At 42.6% G+C, this 19,749-nt stretch overlaps 1 protein-coding gene across 18 annotated transcripts in view; it reads left to right on the forward strand.

Annotated features, from left to right (window-relative positions):
* NFASC (neurofascin) overlaps window positions 1-19,749 on the forward strand; it is a 257,064-nt gene that overhangs the window by 38,219 nt on the left and 199,096 nt on the right. Inside the window, exon 1 of one of the 18 annotated variants that reach the window (XM_048496446.1) lies at window positions 10,833-10,962. The exons of the other annotated variants lie outside the window; for them this stretch is intronic. The gene's annotated coding sequence lies outside the window, so the exon portion shown is untranslated. Of the gene's footprint in view, window positions 1-10,832; window positions 10,963-19,749 lie in introns of those variants that run through there. 18 annotated transcript variants of the gene reach the window in all.

Here is a 19,749-nt window from a genome sequence, read left to right on the forward strand (position 1 = left end):
CCGCCAACAGCGGCTCCTTTAGAAATCACGCATCGGGTTGGAAGACATCTGTAAAAGCTGACAACTTGGTCAAGTCTATTTCCACAGCAAATTCGGTACGTACATTACAAAGCATCCAGTCCCTGGCCTCGGCAGAATCAGCCTTTGGCAGAAGGGGAGTTCAGGAGAGCATTATCGGGGACTGATGGGGAAACCCACCCGAAGTTCGGGGACACTTGCTCCTGGGAGGTCCCATAGCGGCAAGATGCCCCACACCTTACAGTAGAAAGGGATCCATTGGATTACTCACCGTGAAGAAGGATCTTTCTACTGTAGTGGTTAGTGGGGCATCTTGGCCCTCCCTAGATTTCTATTAGTGCCCAATTCATGCTCTCCACAGAAATATGTTTAAAAGTTTCCTCGATATGCAAACTCACCAGACAGACAAAAGCAGTTTAAGAGTTCTTGCGAATTTCAGCAGTTTTGTCTCCATGTTACTGTTATGTGTTTGCGTTACACGTTTAATACTACTGTGCCAGGCGGGGGAACTGGGGGAAAGTGACCCCGGAGACTGCACAGGAAGTACAAGGATAATTATTTTGTCATTTCCTGCCTCTCTGCAACTGGTGGAGAAGACACCCATACAAGATGCCCCACTAACCTACAGTAGAAAGACCCTTCACTGTGAGTATCCAATGGATCCTCCTCGCTACATGCCATATTTCTTATAATGTCATTTGCGCCATATATAAGCATAGAAAGGACAATGTAAAATGCGGGTGGGATGGGGGCTTGGGGGCGGGGTCCCACAGGGGGCTGTGTGGGCGGGGCCCTATGGGGGCATCCTGGAGCAGCCTGGAGTTCAGCCGGCTGCACAAAGCAGTCAGCTGAACTAAAGCAAGTGCGGGGCTGCGAGGGGCGGTGCCCAGGCACCATTTTGCCTCAGGCACCATTCCCCCCACCCCACGGCACTGCCTTTGGGCTTTTGTCAGGTCTCCCTTGTAAGTATTTTGACCTAAAAGTCCGAAATCTTTTCAGATTCCTTAAATGTGTCTCTTTAAGTGTATTTAAATGTTGGGCTACAGTTGTGCTTTTTTCCTTAGGAAATCATGGGGCATAATTTGTCCTGGCAGCTGTGGCTTTGTCTTTTAAGGCATCCTTATTGAATATCCAGTCACAAATTTTACTTCTCTCCCAAGATGTAATGCTCTCCAAGGAAGGTATTTCATATTGTACATGTAAAGGGTGAATTTGATTTCCCCAGATGTTTAGTCTGTCCTTAAATTTATGTCTCAGACTCCCCAAGTTGTCATTACTTAAATTCGATAGCCTTTCATAGTAAAGGAGTAACCTCAGGTGTACCCAAGTAGTGATAGCTGGTAAGCCCACTTCCAAACCAAGCAGGGTAGATGGCAGCAAACCTAAGATCCTTCTTAGAAATATATTTTGAATAATTTCTAACTTTTCTACTGACTTGATCTTCCAAACCTATATTTCTGCTCCATGCAAAACCTGGGAGAGAACTTTGCTTTGGAACACTTTAATGATTGGAAGAATCAATTGACCCCCTTTGCCATAAAAAAGCTTTATAAGTATGTTTGCAGTACGTTTTGCTAAGGAGATCTTTTCTTTTAATTGAGTCTTCCAGGAAAGAAATGTCTGAAAGATTAACCCAAGGTATTTGTACAGAGAGACTTGTTCAATGGGTTGGGTTCATAATCTGCCAGTTGTGCTTCTTTCTGTTGTTATCAAAGACAACAATGTTGGATTTGTTACAGTTGATTTTTAATTTGTTAGTTCTACAATATTCAGCTAATCTGTTTAACATTCTGTTAAGCCCTACTTTTGTAATAGACATAACTGCCATATCGTCAGCATAACGGATAGGGATCTGTCTGCTCTTGAGTACTGGTGGAAAAAAGGCTGGGTCATTTCAACACTAGACACAATCATTTATATACACATTAAACAAGGAGCTAGTAGACACCCCTGTTCTACTCCCTTCTTCAGAGCTATTGGGTTCGTCAACCAGCCCACTCTCATTCTAGCCGTGGTAATTCTTTCAAAATAATGAGCAGTTTTCTGTTGATGTTTGTTAGTCCCAGCTTTCTCCAAAGTATTGACCTGTCAACTCTGCCTACCTCCAAAATGCCAATGGGTCTTGGAGGCAGCAGGCAGTTCACACGCTACGTGCTGCCACCAAGAGCCACATGAAATTTGGAGGCATAACCTGAACTGTTAAAAAAACCTGTTAGGCTGAAATGGACTCTCAGCTTTTTCCAGGTTTTTTTTTCAGGTCTATTAAACCCAAAAAATACCAATAACTTTTTTTTTGCCCATCTCTAGTCTTGGTCTTCTCATGCCTATACTGCTTGGTGCCAGAATATACTTGTATGCCTTGTCTCACAGAAAGACAGAACCTCAATGCTGAATTAATTCACAGTCACTTCCTGGACCTTCTTTGTATGAAAGGAAGTGGGAGCCATCTTAGGGGTCCAGGAAAAAAAATGAATAAATTGGATTTGAATTTTGAAAAATCAATGGCTAGAGGTGATCCCAAGCAGAATGCAGTTAAAACTGCTCTGATAGTCCAAGTGATTCCAGAGATGCAGGTGTTTTTAACCATGGTTGCCATTTTGGAAAAATTGGGGGGCTGAATTTCAAAAAAATGGTGGGAAAAAACCCTCAGGAGCCACTGAGCAGAATGCAGTTAAAATTGCTGTGATAGCCCAAGGGATTCCAGAGATACAGGTTGTTTTTTTGGGGTGGCCGTTTTAATATCAGGACATTTTTCTACAGCAGAAGCACACTACTTTCACTTCTGCTGAACAAAGCAGAACCACATTTTTACCTTTTGGTGGGAGAGAGAATCAACCTGGGTTTGTGAGGGGTGGTGCCCAGATTGTGACAAATTTGTGTACATTCAGGTCACAGCAGGAGTGGAGCGAGGGGTAACTGCGCCTGGGGCACATGTGCGCCCCCGCTCTGTCCCCGCCCTGCCCTGGAATGCCCTCGCCCTGCCCTTGCCATGCTCCCACAGGGATGCACACCTGGTGCGTTGCCCCCCCTTGGCACTACGCCACTGGGTCACAGCAGGGAGCAAAGTCACTGGCTTCCTAAAGTCCTGGTGTGAAAGCCCTGGTGTGGAAACCCCTGATGACCTTGTGTCCTTGCAGGCAATTACATGGGGTCTACCACTGAGGTATTTGAGCTTTACAGAATCATAGGTTTTGTACTAGCTTTATCTGCATATCTGATGGTACTGTTCCATGCTGTGACAATCTTCATCCGTTAATTTCTTTAAAAGGCACAGAAAAAGGGAAATCTGGTTTTTTTACAGCAATTTTATGCACCCTTACTTGAGAATAAGCCTTATTGAACCCAGTGGAACTTACAACCTCATCATATACATATTTACTGACTTGGAGTAAAAGCCAATATCAAGGGGAAATTAAATGGGCTCTTGTGGGGGAGGGAGGTGGTCTTTTACCAACCGGCTGCCTTCTTCTGGCAGTTCTCTTTTCACCTCCCTTCAACTCACAGTTTTTGATGAATGGGCACTTCCTTCAGCTGTTGAAGGTGTGTTGGTGGGGGTAGGGTGAGAGTCTGGAGGCCAGGGCCCCAGACAGGAGGGCCCGCATTGGTTTGTGGGACTGGGGAGGCAGGTGTTGGGGTAGAGGGAAGAGGGGCTTTTGGCAGGCACAGCAGGAGAGCATGGGTCACCTCCACACTGCCACTGGGTGCAGCTTATGTTTGGGGTGTGGGGAAAGGTGGGCGGGGGAAAGGTCAGTTGTTGCCAGGCGCAGTGGGAGAGTGCGGCCGCCATCGCTCTGGCATAGAATCCATCTTTTGCCGGACACAGCAGGAGAGTGCAGCCTGCTGTAGCTGTGGCTGTGAAGCAGCTTCAGTATCGCAGAGGCTGGGTGGGGAAAGGGGCCAGTTGTTGGGGGAACAACTCACGGCTGGAATGATGCTGCAGTGGGTGCCCAGTAAAGAGTCCTGCATGCTCACTGGTTGAGGGTTCATTGTTGCAACACTTAGCATATTACCCAATTATATAGGGTAAGATAAGATAAATTGGCCTGTATGAGATTGATTATTCCACTCCAGTCTCCTTAGTATGATGCTCCTTCTCTCTATCCTCTAAGCGTTCCTGGATAGTTCCGATACTTTTGTTCCATGAATATTAATGAACAAGTTACAGGAGACTTTGCACTGTGCTGTACTTAATACATTTTGGAAATTGACAGGTTTAAATTCACAAGGTCAGAGCTGGTTTTATGAGACCATTAAGTAAACAGCAAGGGCGGAGCAAAAGGGAACTGTGCCCAGGGCACGTGTATGCCCTACACCCCCTCCCTGCCCCTCCCTGCCTCCTCCCCACCCCAGCCACGCCCCCGCATAGGCGCGAGCCTGGGGTGTTATGCCACCCTTAGCCCCGTTGGCACTATGCCACTGGTAAACACAGGAGCTTCATAATGCTGAACTCCCTCCATAGTCTGCTGTGGCTAGCTTTTAGAAATCGCCTTCTGTATAAGGACAATCAGCAAAGTCATGTAGAGGCTATTTCAGAACTTTGGTGAATTTACACAGGATTGGGCTTGCAATGTGAGGCCCTACATGTGAATTGCATAGTGCTGGTTCTTGAACTGTGATGATGCCGACCATTCTTCACCATTTCTGTCTCTGCAGTACCTGGCCAAATTTTGGTTAGCTAATGAAGATGGCCAGTCATTTTAGCTAATTTACTAAAAGCAAGCAGACCAATATAATTTTTTGTTGTGCAGCACTGTGTGTGCTCCAGTGTTCCCCAACCATATGCCTTTTTTTTTAAAAAAAATCTCAAATATTTGTTTAGATATTTATATTCAGCTTTTCTCAACAATGGGGACTCAAAGCAGCTTACAACATCATTCTCTCTGCCTGGATTGACTGTGTGGCTTTGAAATACAGTATACACTTTACCAGTTGGATGCTGTTAAAAGGGCACATTCTTACCTGGTTTGTATTGGGCACCTATGCCCAAAGGTTTAAATGTCACATGTAGCTGAATGTAATTTTGCACAATCAATAATTTTTGACAGTTTTCTTCCCAACCTCTTGCTGGTTTCCATAGATACAGATGGGAAGTGACAGGTTCTCATTGTCTGTGTTGACCCCAACGTAACCTTTTGCTCCTGGACTTTCTTGTTGGAGAATATGCTTATGCTGGTGTCCAGTATTCTTTCCCTTCTTTTATGCTTTGTTTATTTTGATCCGTCCTTACATTCCTTGAGGATAAAAGCAGTTGGATGGGGAAATGTGATTTTACTTGTTTGCTTCAGTAACTTCATTGATTGACTAAACTTGTAACAGTTGAGCTGTTGACACCTCATGCTGCTAGTACATCAGAAAGGCAGGTTTGCTGGTACCCAGATGCTGCCTTTATATGTTGAAACATTCCCAACAGCACTTGCTACAGTTGTTGATCGTGATACCTCTAGGTGTCCAATACCTTTTCCCCAAAACAATAAAGTGCTTGAGACGGTAGCTGGACTGGAGTTTAAAATTCATGAACCCAGAAGCTGTCACAAGAAGCTGTGTTCTTTGTTTTGTGTTAGGCACCAAAAAAAATCCTGGATGTTTTAAGTGACTGAATTTCCACCAGCAACAGTGGAGAAACCCTTGGACCATCCTTGTGAGGGAAGAGATATCAACAATTTAACAAGCATTGCCTGTTGGAAGATTGATAGGGGTCACATCCCTAGTTAACGCTGAATGAGTTTATAGAGAGGTTTTTTCCCCTTCTTGCTTACTAGATTACTGTCTTGAGATAATATGCAAGATATTTTATTGATATGTTGATCTTTGTTTACTGCTCTTCTTGCTAGGGCTAAGGTGTGTTTAGAAGGTCTCAGCCTGTGGGGGGGGGGGTGTGAGAGAGAGAGAGGAGTCTTCAGTGTATTTGGCAGAAGAAAGTGTGGTGAGAAGAGCCAGATGCAAAATTGGGAGAAGGGAGGTTGGGTATTTATAAGGTTTGCATGCTTAATCAGGATTAAAATGGTAGAGGTTTGTCTTAGTTGTCTCTGCCAGTTGTCTCAAAATTGCAGTAGGTGGGACCCAGTGACTGGAGATGGGTATATGATACTGCTTTAGTCCACCATAATTTAATTTCTTTGTGCTGACCTTGGAAAAACAATGGTAGCCTATCTATTTACTTTACTTACACCCTGCCTCCTGTCAAAGGAAAGAAGAAGGGGATGATTTCAGCCTGTCCTCATGGCAGCTTCTGAACTGTTTGGCTGTTTGTGTGAGCCTCATGAACCCAGAAATCAACTGCATGTACAGTTTGTTTGTGTGAAGGCTTTGGGCCAACGTGAGAGTAGTGTGAAATGTTGCCTCAATGTTGTTAGGCCATGTGTACAAGCTTGTGTTTCCCATTTCTTGGCACCTTTGCTCACAGTCCCTAGCAACAGTCCCTTGTTGCTAAGCTTTTGATAGTCCTATACTCTGTCTCAGATAAAGATGTTAGTATGATCAGCGATAGAGAAAATTGTATGCTTCCACATCAGAATATAGTCACAGAATATGAGAATTATCATTCATTTTTGCCTGCTGCCTTTGTCAAAATTATTATTTTGTGCATTATTGAACATGGTACTTTAATACAAGAGCACTTATAATTCATTGAACAACTATCACCAACACTTGCCTTTTGCAAACTGGTAGGCACTAGGACCCAGGCAGAGCATTGTACAACAAAGGAAGTCTGGCATGTTGAGTTCTGTGGTGGAGGAATATACAATCCTACTGTCATCTTTTTTTGAGACAGAGTATGGAGCTCTCCTTCATCCAGGTCGTGGCCTGTCTTTTGCTTTGCTTTCTCTTCTCCCCTTTCTCCTTTCATTTCCTTCATTAGTGGGAAAGAATCTTAATTGTTATGTCTCAGATTCTCCCAGCTTTTCCACTGGTAAAAGAGTGAGGAGGGGCACCTTTTGACCACCAGAAAGTTACACATTGTTACTAATCTCAAGTCATTCAGTAATGGTATAATTTTCAGGTTCTGGGAGATCTGTTTAGGGTCATTCATTTGGCTTTTGACTTTGGCCAGTACAAATAAACTTAACCAAAAGAGCTGGTTGCAGAATGAGCTGGTCTGGACTAATGAGAAATACAGAAAGGACTTCGGGAAATTATTTTAAGGATGCAAAACATTATCCACTTAAATATGTTGGCATCTGTTACTAAACTACAACTGCCAGGGCTCACATTGACAAAAGAGATTTCAAGCAATGGAACAGTTTAGGCCTTTGCAAGCAAGCTCTGTTGCTTGTTCCCACCTACCACCACTGCAATTTAAAAGGAGAGAGAGGGAGAGGGGGGGAAGAGAGGGGGGGAAGATAAGACTGTCAGTCCTGGAAGAGCTCCTCCAGATTGAGTCATATTGCACTAGGGAGAATTCTTGGGGAAAAAAAACTGACTTCTTTCTTAAAAATTCTCCCAAAAGGTTTGAAAAGATCCAGCCTATTCCAAATCAAATTCCACCCAGAACTACACTACATTGTTCCTCAGAGCCAGGGGAATTTTTTTTGTTTTTTGCAGCTAGTCCTGGGTCAGTGCACAAATGTGTTAATGTTTGAAAAATAGCCAGTTATACCCAGGGGCAGCCCTGCTCGGGCTGTATGGGCTCCCGCTGTGAAGCAATTATCCTTTCATTGTCTCTTAATGCCTTCACTATTGTGCAATGCTGTACAAGTTAAACACTTAGCTAGCTGGGCTGTGTAGAATGTCCTAGGGCCGAAGCTCTGCAAACCTCTGAAAATATTCCCCATCAGGCTTGCCAGCAATGCAGTAAGTGATTCAGCAGAACTACAGTGCAGAGAGGCACTGCAGGAAATTGATGAGTCCTTTGCTATATGATCATGCTCAAAGTGTCTTAGAAGCCAGCATATTGTCTGCCTCTGGCTAGCAAAATTCAAGTCCGAGGCCGGAGTGCTGTGCATGCATACTTTCTTAGGAGTGCACTATTGAACAACATCTGGCTTAACTTTTGGCTTAATTATTGAACACTGTCTGGTTGCTGTTAGATAATTCAGTATTTACATCCTTTCTCTATATTAAATTCTTCTGGGAAATCGACAGGTTTCAGCTGAATGAGCAAACCAATAAATGGCTGTCACTGCTGTATGTCATAGTTAAAAAAGATCCAGCTTAATGCGCTGCAATTAAGATTTCCAACTTTTAAACTTGTTCCTTTGTGTCCCTTTAGTATCACTTTGATTTTAGCCATGAAACACATCAACTTCCCCATTTCTGAAGACTGATTGATTGATGATTGGTTGATTGATGGTTTAATTGATTGATTGATTGACTGTCCTTTCCCTTAAGAGGGCAGGGTGACTTACATCATTCAAACATTTTTTAAATAGTTAAAAAACAATACTCTAAAACAGATAGCAAAAAAATCACAATGTAGTGGTAGGGGTGTGAGTAGGAGAGAGGGAGGCCAGCAGTTGGTTGATGTCCTTAGATGACACTGTTTCCTCCTCAACCATAAGCCCAGTGGAACAGTTTAATCTTGCAGGCCCCTGCGGAATTGCATAAAATCCTGCATGGCCCTGGGCTCCTCAGAACATTCCACCAGACAGGACATTATTTCCTGTCCAGTTCGCAACCTTGCTAATTTGATATAAATTTTCATAATGAGCCTAGTGTTATGAGTTCTAAGCCGATGTCTCTAGTATAATCTGTAGGATATTTCCTATGGAAAAATTGCAATAATTCTGTGACACGCTAAAGAGCAACAAAACCACATCCAGTTTGGCACTTCTGTTTGACTTCCTCTAGTCCCAAAATGGTCAGCAGAATGGAGCTCTGTAGTAGTAAGAAATTAGGCAGCTAAAAGAGCTGTTTGGGGCTTGTCAGCTCCAGCAGTAATGAGAAATGCAACTGCATCACAGTTCCTGTACTTTACTTCCCTAACTAGAAATCCATCAGGGCTTGTGCATCTCCCCTGTGAATGAGACTGCCTTATAGTGAATTAAGTTATTAGTACTTCAGCTGCAGTGTTGCCTACTTAGATTGGCCTTAGCTCTCCAGGTCTTAGGTGGAAAATTTTCACATCACCAACTCTCTGATTCTTTTAACTGAAGATGTCAGGGATTGAACCTGGGACCTTCTACATGCCATACAGATGCTCCACCACTGAGCCAGGGCCCCCTTCTTGTATTGTGAACTCAGTAGAAACTATCAAGACTATCACTGCTCTTCAGAACGGTTACACACAGAGGTGGGATTCAGCTGGTTCGTACCGGTTCAGCAGAACTGGTAGCTAAGGTTTGGCTGAGTTCACCAAACCGGCTGAATCCCACCACTCCGGGGGAGGGAGACTGATGGCCCCCCACGACGTGCTCCCCCACATCACTGCCACCCACTTACGTGGCTGCTGCGGAGGACCATGGCTGGCCCAGCCGGGGCCCTTTCCTCCTCCTCTGACCCAGCCGCGCGACCAGAAGAGAGACTTCTCCCCCGCTGGGGATCGCACTGGTGTTTTACCCGGCCCTGCCGGGTGGCAGCAACTAAATCCCTGGTGAGGGAGGGGCTATCCCAGCCTTGCTCCTCCTTTCCTGGGGTGATGGGATTCAGCTGAAGGCCCCTCCCCTGCCGGAGGATCTCACTTCCACCATCTGGCACAGCCAGACAATGCCGGCGCAATCCCCAGTGGGGAAGTGGTCTCTCTCCCGGCCACGCAGCTAGGCTCAAGGCGGAGGAAAAGGCCCTGGCTGGGCCAGCGAAGGTCCTCCGCAGCAGCTAAGTACTTGGGCGGCAGTGGGGGGTGTATGCTGCTGTGGGAGGCACATGGCGGGGCAGGGGCTTGGACCGGTAGCTAAATTAATTGAGTCCCACCACTGGTTATACACCTCTAAATCCACTGAAGTCAAAGGGCTAAATGGGAAGTAATTCTGTTTAGGATTGTGCTGAATTATACACATTCAGGTCTGCCTTGGACTTTTACCTGAGTTTTCAGATACATTTGCATACTTCCATGGGTGAATTACCAAAGCTTGGGCAGTGTTTTTTTTAAATAGACTCACCTGTTGGAATGGTATGGGCCTTTCCTTTCTCTATATTAGTATCCCCACCCATGGTGTGGGTGAATTTCCATCCTACAAGGAAACACCAGGTCCATATAGTGCAAAGTTGGAATAGGAAAGGCTTAAGGCAAGCAAAACCAGCCACTGAGAATTCAGGGCTAAAAGGTTCTGCATGAGCTGCAAACAGATGAACAAAGCTGGACAACAGAGTCTCTTCCTTCAGTTGTCTTGTAAACACTTTCCTGCACTGGGCGATTAGGCAGGAACATGGAAAGGCCTGAAGACGAAATCAGTCCATTAAATCTTGGGTTAGTTTAATCTTAAGTCTAGAAAATGAGTAAGGGCTTCCTGGCCTTTGGCAGAATAATGATGGCCTATTGAGGACCTAAGTACTCTGTTCCCTTATTAAGATCCTGCTTTCTTTTAAAGAGCTGTCCTGAAGGATACAGGAGCAAGAGCTCTTTTTTTTTTTTTTGGTACCATGCTATCTGTCCTGTATGACTGCTCAGTTCATAAACAGGACTGATATAAAAGGAGACAGCGGGGGTTGGGGGGAGGCTGACAGACTAGTGTCTCTGACTTGCACTGTGCAGAACACGGGGACTGGCCCTGGCTGGCACTTGAGCCTGTTTTCAGCTGACTCTGAGAGAAGCATAGAGTGGGTAGTGTCTTGGACTATAGCTATTCATGAGGGAAATCCACAGAGAGGGGCGGGAGGAATAAACAAGCAGAGTGTGGAGTAGCTGGTAATACATGCTTGTTGTTCGTTCTCTCATTCGCTGTGGTATTTGGAGGCTTGGTAGGCTTGAGAGAATGAACCTCTCTATCTGAGCCTCGGAGGTGGAAGAAGAGGAGGGATGGAAATCAGAGAAATTTTTTCTCCTGCTGCGCATACTTGACCTTGGGAAAGGTATGTTCAGTTTTCTTAGCAGCTAAAGGCCTGATGTTTGGTTCCTTGGAAACAGTAAGGGACAATATTCTGAACCCAGCAGAGCTTCCTGGATGATGCATTGGCCTTTGAAAAACATAACCAAATATTTCTCTTATCTTGTATGGAGGACCTTCTCGTGTGAGATAGAGGAGACAGAAAGCAAGAGAGGGGGAAATGTCTTAAGTGTGAAAGGTGACAAAGTTAGGCTGTTTTGTTTATCTGATATAAAACTTTTAGGTATGTAAGCATGTGGACTGTATTTTGACAGGCTCTACAATTTGAAATCCTTTATGTTCTCATCTTCTAAAAAGGAATGACAGAAAAATATTGAACTGTGACTTCTGGGCCACAGAACAATAGAGCTAGAGACTTCTCACATAGCTGTGTTGGGAGCTGAGGATACCTGAAAGACAGCCAGCATTTTGATTTCTCTCCCACCCCCACTCCTTGCACTGATATCTGTGATTTACGTTCTTGGTTTTGTTTGCAACTGCTCAGTTTGCATAGTGCTCTAATGCTATAAACAAAACTAATCTATCTTTCTCCCTCATATGCTTGCCCTTGAGTCTTTTTTTGATTTATTGTGTGTTGCCCTAACCATAGAGATTTTGCTTGCTTGAATTCAAAGCTCTTCAGGTAGAGAGATCAGAATGGAACTATCGGTATGCTTTCTATCTGACAGGGGAAGATGAAAGTTATTTGATTCTTGGGCTGCTTGATTATATCAGTGCCTGGTAGATATCTATATGTACAGGCATAGTTGTTAATAGCTAAGATTACTTGTAAACTTTGTACTTAAGAGTGTTTTTATACACACACACAGTTTTGCTCCTGAATATCATGTGAGATTAAAATATATATTGTAAAAAATTATCTTGAATACATTACTTTTCCATTTTTAAAAGAAACACTTTTTGAGGGGGAGGGGTTTTTTGCCCTTGCGGGGAGGTGATGTTAACTGGAATTTTGCACCTCTCATCCTTCCTAAAAAAAAATTGTGGTACTTCATGTGTATATAAGTAATTCTTTTTAAAATACCAGTTAAAGTCAACGTAGCCTGTTTTAGGGGGATGGAAAGTTGTTCTTCATACAATGGATTTTGAGCTGTCTTCTTGGAGAGGTGATCAGGAAAGCCTTCAGTTAGAGGGGCCATAAAAATGAACTGGAATATTTAGTCTTGAGCCCCTCTTCTCATTGATTTGGGCCAGATTCGTTGAAGTCAAAGTTGTGGAGGGTTTTTATAAGGAAATGTGAAGCCCAGGGCTGTATTAAATATAAAGCTATATAGCAGGACATCCTTCAGCAGGATAACCGTTATATGCTTGTGAACCACTTAGTATGTTGAGGTCTGTCATGGAAAAGGGTGGTATGATCCAGTGTTTGAAGGGTGGCACAAGGGCATTTTAACCAATGAAAATCATGAGGTAGCAGGTGATGATAAGTACCTTGGTTTGAGACCCTGGAAATCCAGTCAGAGGAGACAGTGCTAACCTTGAGAGACCAATGATCTGACAAGGGTTACCAGCCTCCAGGTGGGGTCTGGAGACAACAGAAATCAGTTCCTCCAGACAACAGAAATCAGTTCCTCAAGAAAAATGGCTGCTTCAGAGGATGGGCTTAATGGCATTATACCCCAGTGAGATCTCTCTTCTTCCCAACCTCTGTCCTCCCTGGGCTCAACCCAGTGGTGGGATTCAGCAGGTTCGCACCACTTCAGCAGAACCGGTTGTTAGAATGGTGTTTGTAAACAACCAGTTGTTAAATTATTTGAATCTCACCACCAGAACTGGTTGTTAAATCATTTGAATCCCACTACTGGCTCAAATCCCAAATCTCCAGGAATTTCACAACCCGCAGTTGGCAACCCTAGATCTGACTCGGTATAAAGCATCTCCATGTGTTCAAATATTTCACTTACACAGGTATACATTGATAATCTGAAAAATATAAATGTGTGTATATGTGGACTACTTTACTACCATCCATTGTCCGAAGATAGGTTTTCAAATCTCAGACAGATGTCAGATAGAATTCATTTGACTTAATGGCTGCTTGGAACAGCATGCCATACCTTTGTGAACGTTTTACTGGTTTCTCCTTTTGGGAAACAGTCTTTCTTATTGTCGGGAACTGTGAGATGAATGATGTGTGGTCCATTCCAACAACTTTATTGTTGGAACCAGTCACTGTAAATCTTATTTCATCATCTGTTTAATACGTTTCAGTATCTTAGTCTGATATCTGTATTTTTGGACAACTCAACCACATGTGAAAGAGGGCTGTAAATTTTTAATTATGTCTCCAGCATTTAGAGATGATTTATTAGCTGTGTTGAATTGCTGACTAAAAATAAATTTGGCTATAGAGATAGACTAATAGATGCTCAGATGTTTCATAAATTTGTCCCAAATGTCAAGTACTGAAACAACAGAAATATTACATCCTCTTATGATTGTTTTTATTATTGCCTATATGGTGTTATGATTAAGTGTGGTTATGGAATATGGCAGTTCGTGTGCCCTGGCTTCGATAGCCCAGGCTAATTTGATAGATTGAAGCAGGGTTGGCCCTGGTTAATACTTGGATGGGAGGCCACCAAGGAATACCAGCATTGTTATGCAGAGGAAGGCAATGGTAAACCATCTCTGTTAGTCTCTTCCCTTGAAAACCCTATTGGGTTGCCATAAGTTCTGTGCAACTTGAGATACTTTATACACATATGTTCAGTACAAGGAGTATCTTTGTGCATTTATACATCGCTAAAGGTCTCATAGTACACTAAGAAGAACATCAAATGTGTTATTCCTTTTTTATTTCTGCAAAGTTGTTTAAAACTACTCTTGGAAATTTATGTTCTTGAAGCTTAATTTTCTTCACTATGATTTCATTGGACTGGATCCAGCAATGCACAAGCAAAAACAGACTTAGTGTAGTTCTGCTGGTGCACGATCCTGTGTAATGTCCTGTGCTTTACTCCTTGTATGTTATATGGCCCAGAGGTTTATTGCACAAGATCTTGTGCTAGTGTAAGCTCAAGGGAGGATACCATAAGTTTGATTTTGTACAAACAGCTGTCATAGATTTTTTTTCTTGCATTTCTGCTTCATCGATCTCTGTAGTACAAGTTGAAATGTGGTGCTGGAGCCAATTCATTGTATTGGAATAAAGTTTGGAACTGAGAAGTTCATTTCTCAGAAGGGCTTTATTTCAAATCAAGATGAGTACTCTAGAGAATATATTCACCCTTATGGTCACAACATGACTGTTCTGGGGGGCATTTTGTATAGGAAATAGGTCTGTAGTTTATTCCACAGTTTACACTGCAACTCCAAGACCTTTCTAAGTCTATTTACTAAAGTTGTTTGTTATCTACCTGTATGCATCGCTACCTGACACCATTGCAAGTAAAAAAAAACAGGGGGGCAAGAGCTACCCTCTCCCTGTGCGGTAGTAGTCCTGGCCAGATTCAGGTCCAGCAGTGAAATTAAAAGGAGTTCCTTGATGAGAACTCACTCTTACAAAACGGTGAGGCATCCTCTTATCTAGTTTGTCCCTGACATTCCAACCACCCTGACTGAGAAAAATGGGATGAAATCTGTAAGTTGACATGAAACTTGCTGGATGACCTGCATCTAATTGTATAATGCCAGCCTACCTCACAAGGCTGTTGTGGGGATGACTCAGAGAAAGGGAGCCACATGCACCACCTTGAGCTATTTGGAGGAAGGGTGAGATAAAAAATTAAGTAGTTAGACATCAACTTAACATATTCCTTTTGTTCTGTGTGCATCACCTTAGTTTTGTACATTCTTCGAAAAATGAGAAATATATTCAAGAAATTAATGGATGCTTCCTAATGAACACGTTCCCTAAATTAAAATAGTGAACCATATGGGATGCCAGCAGAGCATACACCAGAGGGTTCCTTATTCAAATATCAGTGCCCTTTAACTGCTGTTAATTGGCATCTGTAATCTCTTCCTTATGCTGAAGTTATTCCTGATCTTCTTGAGAGTCGGTATGCATGCCTAGGAATCAGTTTGGACACGGTTCTTCTACACATCTACACACACACACCGTAAATTTTTACAATTGTGGAGTTAGTTTATTTTCTTCTACACATGACTTCAATAAAGAGAATTTTCAAGGGAGAGGGCAATCATTATTGGTGTTGTTATTGGTGGCATCAGAGCATCCACCTCCCCCCTTTGTAGTGTTGTAATGATAGTTTTTGCAGGTTCTGTGAATTCCCAGGTTTCATTTTTAAGTAGGTCTTTATCTCCTTCCCTCACAGAGTTATTACCTTTTCCTTATTTCTGTGAAACAGGATGAACTAGAGACCTACTTTTTAAAAGATGAAATTTGAGAATCCAGAGAACCTATTTAAACTATCATTGCAATACTACAGTCGTGTTATATTGATATTTTAAGGCCTTAAAAACCTGAAATCAGTAGTCTTCGGGGGAGAGGAAGTGGTTTAATTATGATGACGGTCCAATCATTGAAAAGTTAGCTGGAAGTGGATGGGGGAAACAAAACCAATAGAAATGTTACACACTAGGAAAAAGTCAACTCAAAATCAGCTGTCCAAAAATCATGAGAAGGAGTGAGTAGGCAACGGGCAGGCGGGTGTGTCAGTAGCAGCAGAAAACAGGATAAGCAAGACACAGGAATATCAGCTTGTTCACTTCTCAGAAGGGCTTTATTCCTCTTGTGTTACAATTCACGAATCCAACCGACAGAGTGCAGGGCAGCAACAGGTGAATCAAAGCACACACTACTGCTAGCACCTTGCCAACATATATACATATATACAGCCAATGATAGTGTTGCTCCTTATCTATACAGATGTGTATCATGGGTATGAGTCATGCCTAGACCTGCTGACTTCCTCAAGAAAAGAGATTGCATCATTCCTTTCTAGCTGTCAGATAGATTTTGCTGATCTGGTTGACAGATCCTGGCAAAACATTTGGGTAAAAGTAGTCTCTAAAGAGCTAGCGGGGAAACCGGGGGAAATAAGAAGTGAAAATCAAAGTCATAAAACTGCATGTGGAAATCAGGGGATAAACTGAAACAGAATGGGACTAGAACTGAGTAATAAACCCCATGCAGAAAAGCCTGGTAACATGCCATTATGTAATAAAAATTGTTATTTATTGGAAATACCAGTTACTCATATAGTTTGTAGTTTTTAAATGATACATTCCAATAATAACAATTGTAGTGCCAATTGTTATTATTGGAATGTATCCCAAAGGAAGCTGGCAGTTGAACAAGGCCAGGCACAACTAAATTGGCAAGAACATCCTCCTGCCTCCGGAATAAAAAGTATATCTCTTGGTGCCAGGTTCATTATAATATTAAATCTCCACCCAGGGGAGGTACTAAGGTGCATCTCTTTAAACGTGCATTGCATGAAGCGGGCTTCACATATAAAAAATATGTAAAAGAAGGAACTTCTTTACCGCACTAATGATGTTGTGATGATGCTGACTTTATGACTCTGTAGACTGCTATAAAATCTGAACACCTCTTGTATTCTTTGCTTCTGCCTCTTGGAACTAGTGCTGCAGCCTAAAATAAATTTTTATGCATATTTTACTATACCTCTTTCCTCTTAAGTTCCTTTATCAGGTTTGGACTTTGGAGATCAATAACTGATATTAACCCTAGACATATCAATTGGATTATGGAGAGGCTAGACATAGCAAAACAGCAGGACCAGTGTGCGTGATTTCTGGTCCCTCTGAATGCACATTAGCAAATGCAAAAAAAGTCTCTACAAGTATTGTCGAAGGCTTTCTCAGGCAGAATCACTAGGATGTCCTGACGTTTCGCCTGTATCTGTGGCTGTCATCTTGTCTGAAGATGCCGGCGAAACATTAGGAGAGAATACTACTGGAACACGGCCATATAACCCGGAAAACCCACAACATCCTGGTCTCTACAAGTTTTTCTTACTTTCTGTGTGGCGAAGAGTGATTGAGAAGGAGGTACCCATTTTTGTGAACATTTAGAAAAGTGATTAGTATTCTGCACTGGATGTCAACTACAGAAGAGGCTCGATGCGTCACTTGCCAAGTGCCAGCACACCAACATCCTCAGCTGGCTCGTGGGCCAGAAAACTGGAATGGTTCAAGTGTCTTATTATACCACAACTTTCCCTTTTCTGCTTCATAACATTGCTGTGCCAAACAAGACTTTTGAGAGGTGGATCAGGAATAAGGCATGGACAAGGATGTAGAATACAGTTAATTTCTTGTGTCAGCATAAATATTATTGGAGCTCCTGGAGCCACAAGAGGGGTGCTTTTAAGGTGGGATTATTTCTGCCAGGTTCAGAAATAATTAGCATTCATGATCTGGAAAAACCTGTGACCCAACCTTCCTCCTGTTCACTTCAGAATTCAATGGAATGCTCCTTTCCATCAAAAAGGCCCTGTATGTAGAAACCTAGCTTTGTGTGTGTGTGTGTGTGTGTGTGTGTGTGTGTGTGTGTGTGTGTGTGCGCGCGCGCGCTCACGCACGCGCCTTTCTAGCTTCCACCAGCAGGCAATTTGACATGGAGGAGCATCCAATTCTTCCATCATCTTTCTGATCTGCTAAGGTCCTAATAGACAAGCTCTGAGCAATGTAGGTGCCTTTGGGTACAAAGGAATTTATTTCCAAGTACACAACTGGAAGAGTACCTGGCCTTTTTTGTGGCTGCTGTGCTTCTGGATCACTCTACTCAATTCACCTGGTTCCCAAACTCTTTTCTGGAAGTCAAAGATATTTTCTTTTGGTTTCTTTCACATTTGGTTAAACTCTAATATGCTTATGTGCCAACTTTTTTTCTGGTTTTTTTTTGTAACGGCTTTATAATATGACTTTTTAAAGCTGCTTTGGGTGATGATTGCTTTCTTTCAGGAGAGAGGGAATACAAATAGAGAAATTGGAGAAAGGGAGAGTAATATGGTAAGCTGCTTTGTGTCTCAACTGGGGAGAAATGATGAATATAAAGGTATAACATATTTAATAAAAGAATAGGTCAAGGCCATTTTAAAGTTGCTACTTTGATATTTCATTTGTGCAAACATTGCTATCCACTGCTATTCAGTATATCCTCCCAATTGTAATTGCATGTTGCAGTGCCATTGTATTGAGAACAGTCTTCAGTTTATATTTTAATATACATTGCTGCCAGTGAAGCAGAGGTAACAAGTACCATTAGTCATGCTGAACTTCAAGGAACTGCTTATTGAGGGGGAGTGCGGAAAAGTATGCAGTGATCTTATTGTCAGTTTCACAAATGAGCCATTCATGCGTTATGTGCAAATACAGGAGGAGAGGAAATATAATTTTCAGAAGGTGTTAATAAGAAGTGCTGATTGAACCAGTTGGATCCGAGGTGCTGCGAGCACATTTCAAAAACTGGTACAAAAGAGCTCTGGTGATAATTATACTTCAGCAAATTCAGTGCTTGTGTCTTATGGTCTGATCTCATTAGCCAGAGCCTAACTACAGCAGCTCAAGGGTAAGGTGAGAGGTGTCTAGTGCCAGGATATAATGAATATCCTTAGGCTGGCACTAGAACACAATCGCAGCTCTACTTCCAGCAGCACAGCTGGCTATACCAAGAAAGGGTACTTATAATTGGGTCTCTTCCAGTCCCTTGACATGGCATTTTTTGTATTTTTCTGAACTATAAGAAGCATGGAGCTCTTTACAAGCATGTGCTATTCAGAGAAGCAATATAGTTTTGCTAGCTATCATAATCATTTATTACTTTTATAGTGGATCCTGTACACATATTACCTGCCTGTAGGGTTAGAATCCAATTAGTCATGCTGCACCATCTTTCTGGATTGCTGAACTTTAGCCATGAAGATCCATCTAGTCCAGCCATTGCTGATATTGGCCAGCTAGATATCCAGCCACCAATGCCATTATTGTCCCCATCTATAAAAAGGGCAACCCAGAGCAACCATCCAATTACAGACCAATAAGCTTGTTGTCAATAGCGGGTAAGCTATATGCAAAATCCTTGCTTATCCAGTTGCAGAATTGGATTGACCAGAACAAAATCCTGGGGAATGAACAAATTGGCTTTAGAAAGGGTCACTCTATGCTACATCACTGTTCAATTCTCGAGCTAATATTCCATAAGTACATCAGGAAAGGATGTTCTAGAGTAGACTTTATACTGCTTTCCTTGACCTGAAGGGGGCATTTGATACAGTTGATAGGAATCGCCTCTGGCAAAAACTTGAAAGACTGGCATGGAACATAAACTTCTTACTCTGATAAGGGTTCTGCATTACGATACATCCTGCCAAGTGAGGTGTACCCGGATGGGGAGGGCTCACTACCAAAATTACAATTACAGCTGGGGTGAAACAAGGTTATATATTGGCTCCAACTCTTTTCAATCTGTTCCTAAATGATTTGGCCCCTGCGCTAAAAGCAATTAATTCACACTGCCCCACAGTAGGAAACAATCTAATCCATATTTTACTTTAAGCCGACGATGTGATCCTGGTCTCCAGAACTAGAGCAGGGCTCAATCTTTTTATAGAGGTGTATGCCAATTTTTAAGAATAACTTAAACTAAGCTCAGTAACGAATGGGCAGCCTAAGCATCTTTTCCCTGTAACACTCCAAAAGCCATATAAGGGTTTTGAGGGAGACTCATCTCATGGACAATATATCATGAAACACTGCAATCTGGAAGGGGAGTGAGGCAAAATCTGCCCTGTATCTCTTATGTTTAACAGAACAGGCT

Source organism: Sphaerodactylus townsendi, linkage group LG05 (genome assembly GCF_021028975.2).
Source record: "Sphaerodactylus townsendi isolate TG3544 linkage group LG05, MPM_Stown_v2.3, whole genome shotgun sequence".
Classification (NCBI taxonomy): domain Eukaryota; kingdom Metazoa; phylum Chordata; class Lepidosauria; order Squamata; family Sphaerodactylidae; genus Sphaerodactylus; species Sphaerodactylus townsendi.